The following is a 14,302-nucleotide window of genomic DNA, read 5'->3' as shown; positions in this document are numbered from 1 at the left end:
TGATAAATTTGTATAAAACTAATTATTTCATGAGATGAGCAAGAAACCCATGTACCCCCTTACTTTAATAATTATATTTCACTCTGTGATTCAGAGGAGTTATCAGATTTTATAATACTGTAATTGTTTGTTATGGGATTGCAAAGCAGAGCACAAACCAAATTGAATTTTGATCATGTCTCTGCTTTATTGGACCAATTATTTTAAAAAAATCAAACCAAAAACAAAATTCCCTATCCTAAATTTCCCATGATCCCTGGGGGCAGAGAGAATGGGCTGGTCTGACCCATAGTTTGAGAAATCCCAACCTAAGGAATTCCTCTGTTACTAATCTAAGTAGTATGTGGCATCTAAATTAAATGCTTTCCCCAGCTTTTTCCTGTTCCATATTAATGAATAAAATGCTAATGTAAAAAATTAAGTAGATTTTTTTTCTGCATAAACCTTTGGATGGAAAATTGAAGAATATTTGGGAGGAATCATGTATAAAACATAGATGAGATTTCACAGTAGTCTTACTAGCAGCTAAAAATGGGAGATTACATTAAAATGTAATCATGAAATCATGCATTATTTATATCATCATAAGAACAGTGCTTGGTCTCCCTCATTTCATATTACTATATTATTTACTTCAAATTGCAAGTCTTCAACCTATTAAACATAAATGTACTTTCTAAAAGGATATTATTTTAAGAAAACAAATTATTTAGGTTACCTTTCACATTTTTACAATCTCCCATAGACAGAAATAATCCCTTTAACATTAATTGCTGTTTTACCAAAGGATCCATACTTACTTAGTTTAGAGATCCAATAGAAAAGTCCTTAAAACCCTCTGTTCCCTTAGTAGTCTTAATCTGGAAACAGACTGCTTTTTCAGTATTAGAAGTGTAAAGCAGCTGAGGCTGTAATCTCATAATCATTTCCTAAATAGTAGGAAGTAGTAGTATCTGGACACATATGAGACTTGTTTCCAAATTACCATGCATAGGATTGCAATCTTACAGTTGAATACTATATATATATATTCTGAGATAAAGATAGCAGTATTCATCTCATTAAGATGCATAAGTATAGCTGGAGGAAGTAATGTTCTTGCATGTCCAGAAAAAAATCCATGGTAAACTAATTGCCATACAAAAAATCTTTTGATTCACACATGTTAGTAGAAAGTCATTATCTCTGTTCATTCCGTGATTCCATGGGCACCAGCAGAAAACTCCATCTCAAGGATGTACAATTAGTATGTAGCTGGAAAATTCTGTCTGACTCCTCTATCTTTTTTGTAATAACAAAAATTTGCACCTCAAGTTTTCTTTCAATCTAGATAAGCAGTTCCCTTTCCCTGGGGTAGCTTTTTAGGATGGCTGTAGGTCTTTGTTTCATCATAGTACCAGATTTTTTGTTGAGTTTATCAGGGAAATAAGACTTGGAACCCAACGACCTCCTGACCTAAAACCACTATAGCCTGTGTCAGCTATTACTTCTGAAGAGCATTATCTGTGGCCTTCATATGACAAGGTAGGTAATATTCCTCTTACCACCTATGTATTATTGGAACTATACTATTTCTCTCATCTAGCCTTTGGATTCATGTTAGCCAAAGGCTAGATGAGAGAAATAGTATAGTCCTAAAATAGTAAACAGGCTTAATTGTATCTATTCAAAAATAAATTCTTTCCAATTTACCAGTAATTACTTTCTGATTAAATGTGTAGTGTCTCTAATAATTCACATACATTTTTAAAAGAGGATTTGACAGCCAGATTCTTCTTTCCAGGCCACTGTTTCTCAACATAATTTATTATATTTTATTAAAATAAACGGTCTATTGATGCCATTTTGTGCCTTGGATCAGAATTGGATCATTCTGTGCCTTGGAGCAAGGGGTTGGACTAGAAGACCTCCAAGGTTCCTTCCATCTCTATTTTGAGTGAATTTTCTGAACTAAACAGAAGACATAATATTTCTAAAATATAGAACAGATATCTCTTATTTGTTGTCCTTCAGAATGCAAACCAATAGTTCCCATTGATGTATAGTCAAAAGAGAACATGGGCTAGAGTTAAGTTGACCAACATTTTTTAAAGATGATGGTTGGCTTACTGATGATTGGGTTACTGTTTCAACAAAAACATTAGTATGATATTAAAAGTGGGAAGTATACAACTTATAATTATCATAAAAGCTGGGAGAACTCATATATAAGAGCCATGCTACACATAGCAGCTCATGGAATTCACAAGGTGTCCTAAAAAAATAATTCCAGTCCACATGCAGTATATATTTACAGTATATTCAGAGGGAGTGTTAGAATTTCGGGTAAGGTTGTGGGCTTCAGTTGAATTGGTTTTGTTGGTGAGCTTTTATGTTTGGTATAATTTAGGACCTTTTAAAAAGTAGATTAATAGGCTTTGGTCTTTTCCCCCATTCTAGATACTGTATTAGAACTTTTTATAAAATGCTAGCTGATAACCCAGCATTGCCAAGGTATTTATTTATAGGAGGAAAATATCAGGACCAAACATAATTTCTAATGTTGGATTTTCCCCCTTACCAGAAGGAGTACTGTGAAGCCATTACCATGGCAACTCCTCTGTGCTGTACAGTAGAAGCCATTTTAAGGCACAACAGGGTGTATCTTAACAGAACACAAACACCGAGGGGTTGTAGGGGTGTCTTACTCCCACCTATTTGTTTCCAGAGAGTAAGTTATCTGTGTACCAAGTTTGATTGAAATTGCTCAAGGCGTTCCAGAGTTATGCTGACACACACACACACACACACAGAGAGAGAGACACATTTTTTTAAATATAGAGAGTAGGTTTATTTTTACATTTATTTTTTTAATTCCTTAATGTTTTATATTGCAGTTTAATTTATAGAACATTGTTAATATCCTCAATTCTGGAAAATCAGGTCCAAGATGATCCAAATGCAAAGCTCTTAATTTTTTTTTCAATTCAGATTTTTGAAGGGGATTGCAGAAAAGATGGGAAAGGATCTCATCAATTCATCCCTTTCTTGTGAATTCATACACCTTCCGTTTGCAGAAACATGCTCTAAAGCAATCCAGCCTGGAAATCACATCTTAACGGTTATCTACAATGTCTTCACACTTCTTTCCTCCACCCCTCCTATCCCCTCCATTTTTCTCTCTTCATGTTATCTCTTGTTGCCAGATTTGTATTGAAATAAAGAAATAGGAAAACCTTGAGGCAGAAAAGCTTTGGACACATTTGGCTTTTGGAAAGATTGTGGTTCTTTTGAGGATCTAGCTATAATCCAAACTGCGAATGTGCTTATACATTAAAGGATATCCCTGATATGTCACATAAAACTATTTTATGAGCCACGTTTATGACTTTCATTAATTAAACAGGTTTTACTTTCAATTTGCTACTGTAGGTTTAGCTCCAGATCTTTGCTCAATTTCAATGTTCAATTTCCTTTCTTGTACAAATGGCAAAAATCCCCTGCACCTTGTTGCCTACTCAAAAAAATTGATGACATATACCATCAGCCCCAAACACTTCTCTTGTTCATGTACATTTGTAATCTGCCCATTAACGGTGGTCCTCTATGCAGATTCTGAAATGAATTTAAACCTTAACAATTTCTAAAATATTTTTAAAAGGAAAGCAGAATATGAACAAAGCTATAAATGCAACAAATAGAGGCTACCAGTGGCCAGCCATATATAAAACATTTAAAATCCAGTATTCCAATGACCTGTGGGCATCTAAAATCAACCTAAATTGAAAATGATAGAAATGAAATAATTTATTGTTAGAGTATGTTGCAGAAATCACTTCCAGAAAGCACACACAGATAACTGATTCAGCAGGATTCATTAACTTCTTTATACACATAATAACACATAAGGCATATGCATACAATACTAAGAGCAGTTCTTCCAACGTGGTAGAGAGAGATTGGTTTTAGTTCAGAGTTCAGAGCTTAATACAGACAAGGCCAGACTAGTTTCATTTTAGAGCTGAGCACAGAGCTAAGCCACTCCCAGACTCCTTGCTTAAGTTTCTGTTTCCAAACAGCCATCATTGGCTGACTTAGTTGCTATACCTTTTCATTGGCTGACCTTGTTACCATGTCTCTATTCCAGTTCATGAATATTCTGACATTTATTTTTCTCTAAGGCCAAACTTAGGGGTGTTAGGCATGTCTTCCTCACTTCACTTACAGTAGGTCACCCAAAAGATGACATCTAAAGATGAGCTTGGATCATTACATTCGTTGGGATACTGTGATGGGACGGACAGTATTTGCAGTCCAAAATATCTGGAGGGCATTCAATTGGAGAAATCTGAGCTGGAGCATCTTAGTATGCATGTATACATATATTCTCATTCTCATTCTCATTCTCATTCTCTCTCTCTCTCTCTCTCTCTCTCTCTCTCTCTCTCTCTCTCTCTCTCTCTCCATATATACATACACACACACACACACACACACACAGTTTATATGCATAGGAGGCTATTTCTCTCACTAAAAACAACTTCTCATCAACTTTTTTCTTCTTTTTTATTCCTTTTGAGCCATTGTTAACATCTAGCAAGTTCTTGGCTTAGTCTCTGCAGTTTTCTTGGTAAGATTTCAGAGATGATTTTTCATTGATTTGGGAGATGGTTTGCCATTGCCTGTTTCCTAGAACTGCAAATGACAGCACAGGTCATCCAGCTGCCTGTATGCATAAGGCAGGACTAGAATTTATGGTTTCCCAGTTTCTGGTCTGAGGCCTTGACCACTACACCAAAGTAACTCCATGTATCTCTTCTAAATAAATTAGCAGTAGGTTATAAATAAAGCAGTAGATTTTTTTAGACATTGGGTAAGATGGCATTTGTAATTCAATACACTTGAAGAGCCCTAGGTGGGAGAAGTAAGTAACACTAACCTATGCATTCAAGGTCCAGCTGTTCTTATTTGTTTTATTAGTTTGTCAAACATGTACAGGATATCAGGTATAAGTATGAACATGGACATGAATAAAGGAAATGAATACAAGTAAATGGGGACAATAGGACAGGAACAGTAGGCATGCTGGTTCACTTACGCATATCCCCTTTACAGACCTCTTAGGAATGGGGTGAGGTCCACGGTAGCCAGTTTAGGTTGAAGCTCTGAGGGTTTGAGGATGTAACAACAGAGCCGGGTAGAGCATTCCAGGCATTAACCATTCTGTTGCTGAAGTTGCATTTTCTGCAATTGAGTTTGGAGTGGTTTACCTTGAGTTTTGTATCGATTGTTTGCCCATGTGTTATTGTGATTGAAGCTAAAGTAGTCATTGACAGGTAGGACATTGTAGTAGAAAATGTTGTGTACTATACTTAGGTCTGACCACAGGTGGCGTAGTTCCAGATTGTCCAAGTCCAAAATTTCAAGCCCCGTGGAGGAAGGGATTCTTTCAAAACACTTTTAAAGTTGCAGTTTGCAATGAAACTACAACTCAGAAACATGATGAGAAAATTAATGGCCAAAGAAGTCTATCGATATCAGATCTGGAATGCAAAACTCTGCATGACTATTAGAGGAATAAAGAAACTATTTGCATTCATGTATTTATTTATCCATTGATCATTTGGATATTTTCAGCCTGGATTTGGCAACATCCAAACAGAAATGTATATCTTTGTTAGCTGATATTGAACAAATAGAACAATAGCAATGTTATCTAAGGTTAGGGCTTATAAAATTATTCCTGCTCTCAAAAATTCATTTTACAACAAAAGACACTTTGATACAAGTTATACAGTATAAGATTTTTAGTATTTCTTTCCACATGGTATTGGTAAAAATTAATTGTTTCCAAGAAAACTAGAAAATCATGCCTGATAACATGGCAGACCCTGAAGGTTTAATTACTGACAAAGATACATTTTCTGATACAGTGACATTGCTAGGGTTTTTTCCCCAAATTCCTCTTGTATTATTAAAATCTTTTAAAATAAAGTCTAAATTGACCTTAAAAATCATTGAGGTGGTCGATACCATATTAAAAAGCTGCACAGGAAATTTTACATAATGCCAGGGTAAGGATATAAATCTACGGCTAAAAAAAATACAAGATAACAATGTGAAAAACTGCTCTAATTCAGAACTGCAGGTTGAAAGGAGAATTATGGAACTTTTCTATTCCTTATCCACACTTCTCCCCCACCCCCACCCTGAGGATAGAACAAGAAGCAATGGGTGGAAACTAATCAAGGTGAGAAGCAACTTAGAACTGAGGAGAAGTTTCCGGAGAATTAGAACAATTGATCAGTGGAACAACTTGCCTCAGGAGTTTTGAATGCTCCAACACTGGAAGTTTTTAAGATGATGTTGGCTAACCATTTGTCTGAAATGGTATAGAGTTTCTTGTCTAGGCAGGGAGTTAGAGGGGGGGACCTCCAAGGTCCCTTCCAACTCTGTCCATTCTATTCTATTCTATTGATCCCAATTATTGGTCACAATGGGAGAAAAACAAATGTGAACAGAATATGAAATATATTACCTAGATTTCCTGGGTATATGAGAGGAATAAGATCTAGCAGATCCTCTAGTCTACTTTTGACATGCTTATAATTTTTTTTGTTTTGTTTTTTGCTTTGGCCAACAGCTGACGTTGACAAGGAATATGAGATTAATGAAGGTTTTTGTGATCAACTATTTGTTAAAGTTTATTATGGTCACCATCTTTAAAGCGCTCCATGGCATAGGGCCTAGTTACCTGCGGGATCACATCCTCCCACATATATCCCTGCGGCCAATCCGCTCTCACAGGGAGGGCCTTCTCCTGGTGCCGTCCACGAGGCAATGCCAACGGGCGACACCAAGGAGTAGGGCCTTCTCTGTGATGGGCCCAACCCTCTGGAATGACCTCCCCCCCGATATTAGAACCACTACTGACCTCCGCTCCTTCCGACAGAAACTGAAAACACACCTGTTCCGACTGGCTGGTTTGGCATAATTTTAACGTCTACCTCCTGGCATACACATTCTTACTGGTTTTTAGAGGGATATTGTTTTAAATTTAACTTGATATTTTAAACTTTTGTATTGATTTATTTATTAGCTGTACAGTTTGGCATATTTTACCCTCCTCTTATACATGTATTTATATAGTTATTTCTACGTTTTAATCTGTTGTATTTTGGTATGGACTGTACACCGCCCCGAGTCCCTTTGGGGAGAGGGGGCGGTATATAAACACTAATAATAAATAAATAAATAAATGGTGCCAGGTTTTTTTTTACTATTGTGGTTTTAATAGCTACATGTATATAATGATGCTGTTTTAACTATTGGTTAGGACCTACCCAGAGTTTGGTGTAAGATGGGCAGCTATATGTTTTAAATTAAAGTAAATTGCATTAAATTTAAGCCACAATTTTCACTCTATGCTTGGAAAAGAGGATATCTTATATTTCTATAACCATTGGTTGCCTTCCCAGGATGAAATTATCACAAACCTAATATTCACACTGGCATTCTAAACACTCATTAGAAAATTGTACTGGAAACTTTACAGCCTGCAAAGTGTTCCTTTGGGTCTGTTTCTGAAAAAAATCTCAACTGGACAGGCACTTAATTTGAAAGTATCATACTAAAAATAATGGACCATCCATTCTTGTATCAATCTGCAAGTGCTTACCAGAGAAGAACCCTTCACAGTTTTGCACCTCCTTTCCTAGATAAGATGGCCTACAACATAGCTCCATTGATCTCTTTTAGACAAGACTTGAAGTTCTATTTCATTTTCTCATTTTTTTAAGAATACATTTTTCTGACACTCTTTCCAAGCCTCTCTCTTTATAACTGGTTGCTTTTAAAGTTATTATGAATAGTCTTGGAGCTATTTATTTACTGAAATTGAAGAGCAAAGATTTCTAAAATCAATGTTAGGCTTCAGCATGACTAGCTTGAAGTAAAACACTCTGGTTGCCTAACATAAGCTTTCAAATAATAAGATTCTTCTCATCTTCTGTTTAGCTTAATAGGAGGCCACACAGATTTGTCAATCACATTAGAATTACTGTCAGCCTATAAGAAGGCATTTTAGTTTAGCCAATATCAGTCTGCCCTGATTTATTTGCTTAATACATATCTAATTGACTTGCAGGCGGTGGCTCTCTTTTCAGCTATTAACCAACCAAGTACAACTTTAATTTTCAAGACTGATGGTTAGTTTGGTAGCAGCATGGGGAAAGATTGATTTGCATAAGGCCCCAGAAGGGTGCCAAAACTCTTCACGCTTTAAACAACAGCCTTTATTATTCTGTAAGTGGATGTGTTGCATTTTCATGCTTTTGTTTTCCCTGTTCAGTCCTGAGATAAGAGAATAAAGTCGATTTTGCCAACACCCCTGCTGAGCCCTGGGGGACTTATTCAATGTGCCTCATTTGTCTTAATTGGAAAACCACCCTTAGCACCAGCTTTTTCTATGAATACATTTACATAACAGACAGAAAAATTCTAAATCTATTTTTGTACAAATAGATTTTTTTTTACGCCTTACAAAGAAAAAAAACCCGGGAAGACATGCATCCTCTTTTATGCTTCTTCCAGTCGTTGTTGTAAAGCACTCTATTATGATAGATGCATTCCTTTATTTCTCCAGTGCTATTTGAGCTGGGAAGTGAAAAACGTGATAAATACCATCTATGGCAGAGAGCTGAAAGCTGCTCTTTCTTTTTCCTAATGCACTAATCCTGTGTATTTGTTCTCCAGTGGGCTATGCTGCTTTTTCAGATGGAACAAATGGTTTTTGCACACAGGCAGACTGAGACACGGTGAGTATTAAACAATCAGGAAAAAGAGAAAAAGAAGAAGAAAACCCTGTCAAATAAAACATTATTAGCTCTAAAACAAAATGCCGTGATTCCTGTCACTATGGCATTCAAATTTCCATAACTACTCATTTGCACAATAGGAAGTGTTCTTCTTCTTTCATAAAAGAGCTCTAAATATTGCACAAGAAGGCAAACCCTAAATCTCCAAAATAAGGTTTGTGGCATAATTTTCAAAATGTAGGTCAAATTAATGGTTCTTCCTCTCAATGACTTTTCTTAACTGGAATCTTATATCGTAGAGGATCCACATATGATCTAGTTTTTTATGGCTGCATCATTCATAGCTAATTTCCCAAAAAGTCTTGGTTCCTAGCCAGTTTCCTGCATCCAATTTCATATTTCTTGCTGATCCTAGTCAGACGTCCATTACTACAATTATACGGTAGTACATTCATGAAAATGCTTACTCTGTTTCTGGGGAAAGTGCTCATCTTAACAGTTTGCCTGTTGGGTGTTCATTTGTATAATGCTTAATAATACATATCATAACGTTTATATAGTAAAGATGACTATTGTTCTGTATAAAGTATAGCCTGAACACTTTAAGATGTCCAGGGAATATCTGATATTGCTCAGCTTTTTAATATCATGCTACAGTTTAAAAATATTTCATACAGGTCATTGTAGTAATACTTACAATAACCTTCAGACTACCTAGTATTATTATTCCATTTTGCAGATAAAATGGAGGACTCTCTAAGAAAGTGTGTGTGTGTGTGTGTGTGTGTGTGTGTGTGTGTGTGAGAGAGAGAGAGAGAGAGAGAGAGAGAGAGAGAGAGAGAGAGAGAGAGAGAGAGAGAGAGAGAGAACACATATGATGTGGGCTAGATTTTCTTTGGATCAGCAGTCCTCACGTGTTAAGGCGCTGCATTGTATTACAATATCTTTCAGGGTAGAAGATCTTATTTAGTCAAGAACCAAAATGCTGAATGAGCCATAAAGTATATTATTGCTAATGAGATCATAAGAAAGCAGGGTTTTTAGTTCATTTCAAAGTGTTTTTTTAATTAAAATCTAATTTTACCTCTAGATTCCAGAGCAGCTGGTTTGGGAATACAGCATGAGTAGACCAATGAAGTTTTACTTTTATTGCAGTGTTTATCCTTTCAGCCATTAGTTCGGTATAGATGTTTGCTTAATTTAGTTAGCCCTGTAATATCACCAACATCATCATCACCCTTAACCTGCCTCCTTAGGATTTTGTTTTTATCTCTTTTTCCCCCCTATATTGATTTTCCTTCTCGCTGTCTGTCTTTCTCTCCTCATCCCTCCCTGCTTTAGGCAGAGAAACTGCAAATGCTTGCTTTCTCCTGCAAATGCAGATTATTTTTTTAATGGATCACAATGTGCTTTTTGAAGGCTTCCTGCTTTGGCAGTGGTTTTGTTTATGTTATAAAACTGACAGTGATTTATCATGTATTCCTCCCACTTTGTTTTGTTAACTGAACTTGAGAGAATGCATTTGAAGGACATATTCATACATGACATCCTTACCAATGAATTTCAGGAGGCTAGGGTTACAGTATATCTGAAGTATCCTGACCCATTTGACTTCATACAGTGGCCTTTGTTATGTAAGTGGAAATGTCTCATTAAAAACCAAGGGGAAGATACTCCAGAATGAGATCTGAACTGAAAAACTGCAATGTGAAAATGTGTACTTTTAATGGTAATTTGATGTAATTGTTTTACATAGAATACCCAGTGTTTCATTTGCAACATTATGATCATTATGGGTTTAAAAAAAAATCAGAAATGAGGGGATTTTGGGAATGATTATTCTTTTCCCCCAGCAGCCTTGCCTAAATTTTAAGATCACCATGGTAGAAAATTCAGAGCATATCATAACACATTGCTGAAAGGGCTGCAGAGTTAATATGGTATTTTATTTCTTACCCATGTCATTAAAAACATAATGGCTTTCCTTTTTTCATTAAGGATACAAGAACTTCTAATACCATAGAATAATATCATAGAACTGGAAAGGACCTTAGAATCCACCCTCCCCTGCCACATGCTGAGTGTGGTTGGTCAGTCAATTGCAGCTTCATCTGGAAGTGGAATTCTTATCCCACATTGTTCTATCTATCTTCTAGGCTGTGGTTTGCTTTATCAAATGCCTTACTGAAATCTAAGTACACTATATTCACAGCATTTCCTTAGTCCACTAATTTCTCAAAGGAGGCAATAAGATTTGTTTGGCATGACCTGTTCTTAACAAACCCATGCTGGCTTCTATTGATCACTTTGTTAATTTCCAGCTATTTACAAATCTGATGCTTGCTTACCTTTTCCAGGATTTTCCCAATTATTGATGTCAAGCTGATTAATATGCTGTTTCCTGCATTCCCCCCCCTTCCCGCCTCCCCCAGTCTAAGGAGTGGAACCTCAACGGTTTGTTTCTAATTCTCTGGCAATTCCCCCATTCTCTTGTGTGTGTGTGTGTGTGTGTGTGTGTGTGGTTTTTAACAAGAACATTAGAATATGAAAAAAAAAATCTCATGACTAAGTCTTTATAATAGTGAATTTAGCCCCTTTAAATTTGAATACTATAATAATTACCTGTAAATCTTTGGTTCAAATGTTCCCTCTGAGTCAAACATTCTTCTGTGAATGAAACATACATCTGGGTGCCACACTTTATTCCCAATAAGTTTTTCACTTTCCTTATCTTGTTTATCCAGATAGCTTAATACTCAGACAGGAAATCATCAAAAGCTGTTGAAACTATAAGTTAGAGCAAATGTTTTTTTTTTAAAAAAAAAGATCCAAGAAAGGAAAGGTAAGTCATGTCCATGCAATTATTAAAGTAATTACATGATGTGCTCATGAAGACAAACATGAGACAAACTTGAGTTGAAGGTGAGTTCACCATTTGATTTTGTCACTTAAAAATCAGATTATTAAAAAAATGTTAATCTTTAAATTACATCAAGACTCTGCTGTTTTTGTTACAATTGATTATCCCCTGGAAAAGCTGGAACTATATATTTGAAAGGATTTACTCTGTATGTCTGAACTCAGAAAATGTTTTAGTAAGTGGCATTCCTTAGCTGATTTTATGTGTCCTTGTAGCTTAGCTGAGTTTGGCCTGGTTGCACTACCATCCTCAGTTACCTGTAGATGACCCCTAAATTATCATCATCACATGAATGCCATTTCAGTCTTGATGTATGTTAAAAGTATGATAAATATAAGGTTGCTTAAATTTTACATCCAAAAATGAATAGGGTATTGATAAATAATAATGCATTCAATTACTTGTTACATAATAAAGGTTTGTATTTTAAGCTTAATATTAAGGTCTCCACTATATTGTTTATTGTTATTTATGAATAATAAAGAAAACAAAAATAAAGTACAACTAAAGAAGCTTAAAAAGCTGTTTGATTTACACTTTATTTTTTCTTATATTATACCTTACCAATTTGCAGCATTATAATCATTTGCCCCCCCCCCCCTAGAAACCATATTGTAAGTATTTATATTTGCCATGCTACACAATATATGGTATATAAGGGAATCATTCTTTCTTGAATTGGATTATGTGCTGTTAATTTTGCCATTTTAGATTTTGCTATACATTTTGATTCAATAAAACTAATTGTGGTAGGCTTGCCAACCCTAACTCTACTTAATGCATATAGCATATGCTGTTAAATAAATGAAATAAAAGTTTGGGTCAGGTTTTATCACCTGTGCCTAATATGGTGTCCTGCAGACAGTTTGTGATTGTAAACTGAAATTGTAGTTGTACAATACATCCAATGGCTACAAGGTGGAGAGTGGTTAACTTGAAAATTCCACTCACTCAGGAATATATTTACTTAAACAAAGTCAAAGTCATTAAGGGATAGTATATGACCATATCTTTGCTAGATATGTCTGCAATATTTCACATTACATTTCTGTGTTTGTTTTTTGCCTGCAACCTCCATATTATTTTAAAATGTGGTCTAAGAAGCTAACTCTGTAAACCCATAATATTCTTAAGCAGCTTTCCTCCCATTTCAAGTTATATTACAGCACTTTGTTATGGTACTCACCATTCATGCAATCTCCATTCAGCCCACTGAATGAATAAATGAATCATTTGTGATGTTCAGAAGACACATTTTTTTTTTCATGATAGCATATCACCCACTCTACATAATGGCAACTTGGATATCACATATCTCCATGTTCCAGTTGGTGCACAACCAGAAAAAGACATTCAGTCCTTAAACACAAAATGTCCCTATTCATCTATAACATAAATAATGTTATTTTCCAAAAATACGATCTTTCAAGTCATAGCTGGCTGAAGCTAAGCTAGTGTCACTCTAAGATGTTCATGAATAAGGCAGTGTGTGAATTTCACAAGGCAGGTAGCTTTCTGTGAAACGTCTGTGCCTTTAAAGTTGTTTCTGTCTCAGAAATAAAGTTGCCAGTCATGTCACACAAAGTTTGTCTCAGAATGCTCTTATTGCTGATCAAACAGGAAAGCTAGAACTTCTCATGGCTATTTCTATGGAGCAATGGTTGCTAAAACAGATGGTTTTCTTAAAGCAAACAGAATTAGTTTCAGGTTTTGCTACTGAAAACTGGTTATCCATGAGTCCTTCTCAAAGGTTTTCCACAAACCTAGTGCTCTAAGATGCTGCAATTCTTAACAAAATAAGCTCTATTGCTAATGTAGCATTACAAACTACAGTACATGGGTTGTTCTACTCACCAGGGGAATAGATTCCTTCTGTTTACTACCCCCCATTTTTCTCTTCCCACACACCTAAATGCCACAAGATGTACTGTATATTCCACTCCATAGGTTTATGTATAAAAACTTCTTGTTATGCTATGATTTCTCACATTATGGCACAAAGCCAACAGTCAATAAAACAAGGACAAATATTCCATTTCCTTTTTTTACAAGATCAGTTGCCCTCTATGAAACTTCGGGCATTGTTTCTACAGCTTTCTTTTTAAATACAAAGTAATTACATCCCCTTCTTCTTTTAAAAAAATTAGACACTTTTACCCCCACTTCAAGTAACAGCTTGACTGCCTTCAGCAACCCAGAGACATTCTGGAAACAGAAGTACTCCCAGGATGATAATGCTATGTAGGAAACACACACAATTTTTTTCCCTAGTTCAAGATAAGGAAGTTGACCACTCTTGTATTTTGAAGCTTGTTTTTGTCGATTTATAACATCTGCCTCATCTAAGAATTTGTCTTTGCTTTAAGAAAAATTATTACATTAATACAATTTCCATAACTTCATTTGCTTGGTGAATTATCAAATCTACTATCTGTGATGATTGCAAATCTGGCCTTTGGTTTGTGAATGCATTGGCATGTTGTTGTTTTAAATAATTCCAAACAACATGTAAAATGATTGTATACCATGTAATTTATGTTCTAGTTCAGGGGTGTCTAACTCACATCCATGGGCTGGATGTGTCACA

Source organism: Natrix helvetica (assembly GCF_964273705.1).
Source record: "Natrix helvetica genome assembly, chromosome: 2".
Classification (NCBI taxonomy): Eukaryota; Metazoa; Chordata; class Lepidosauria; order Squamata; family Natricidae; genus Natrix; species Natrix helvetica.
Note: the sequence above shows the minus strand (reverse complement) of the source record.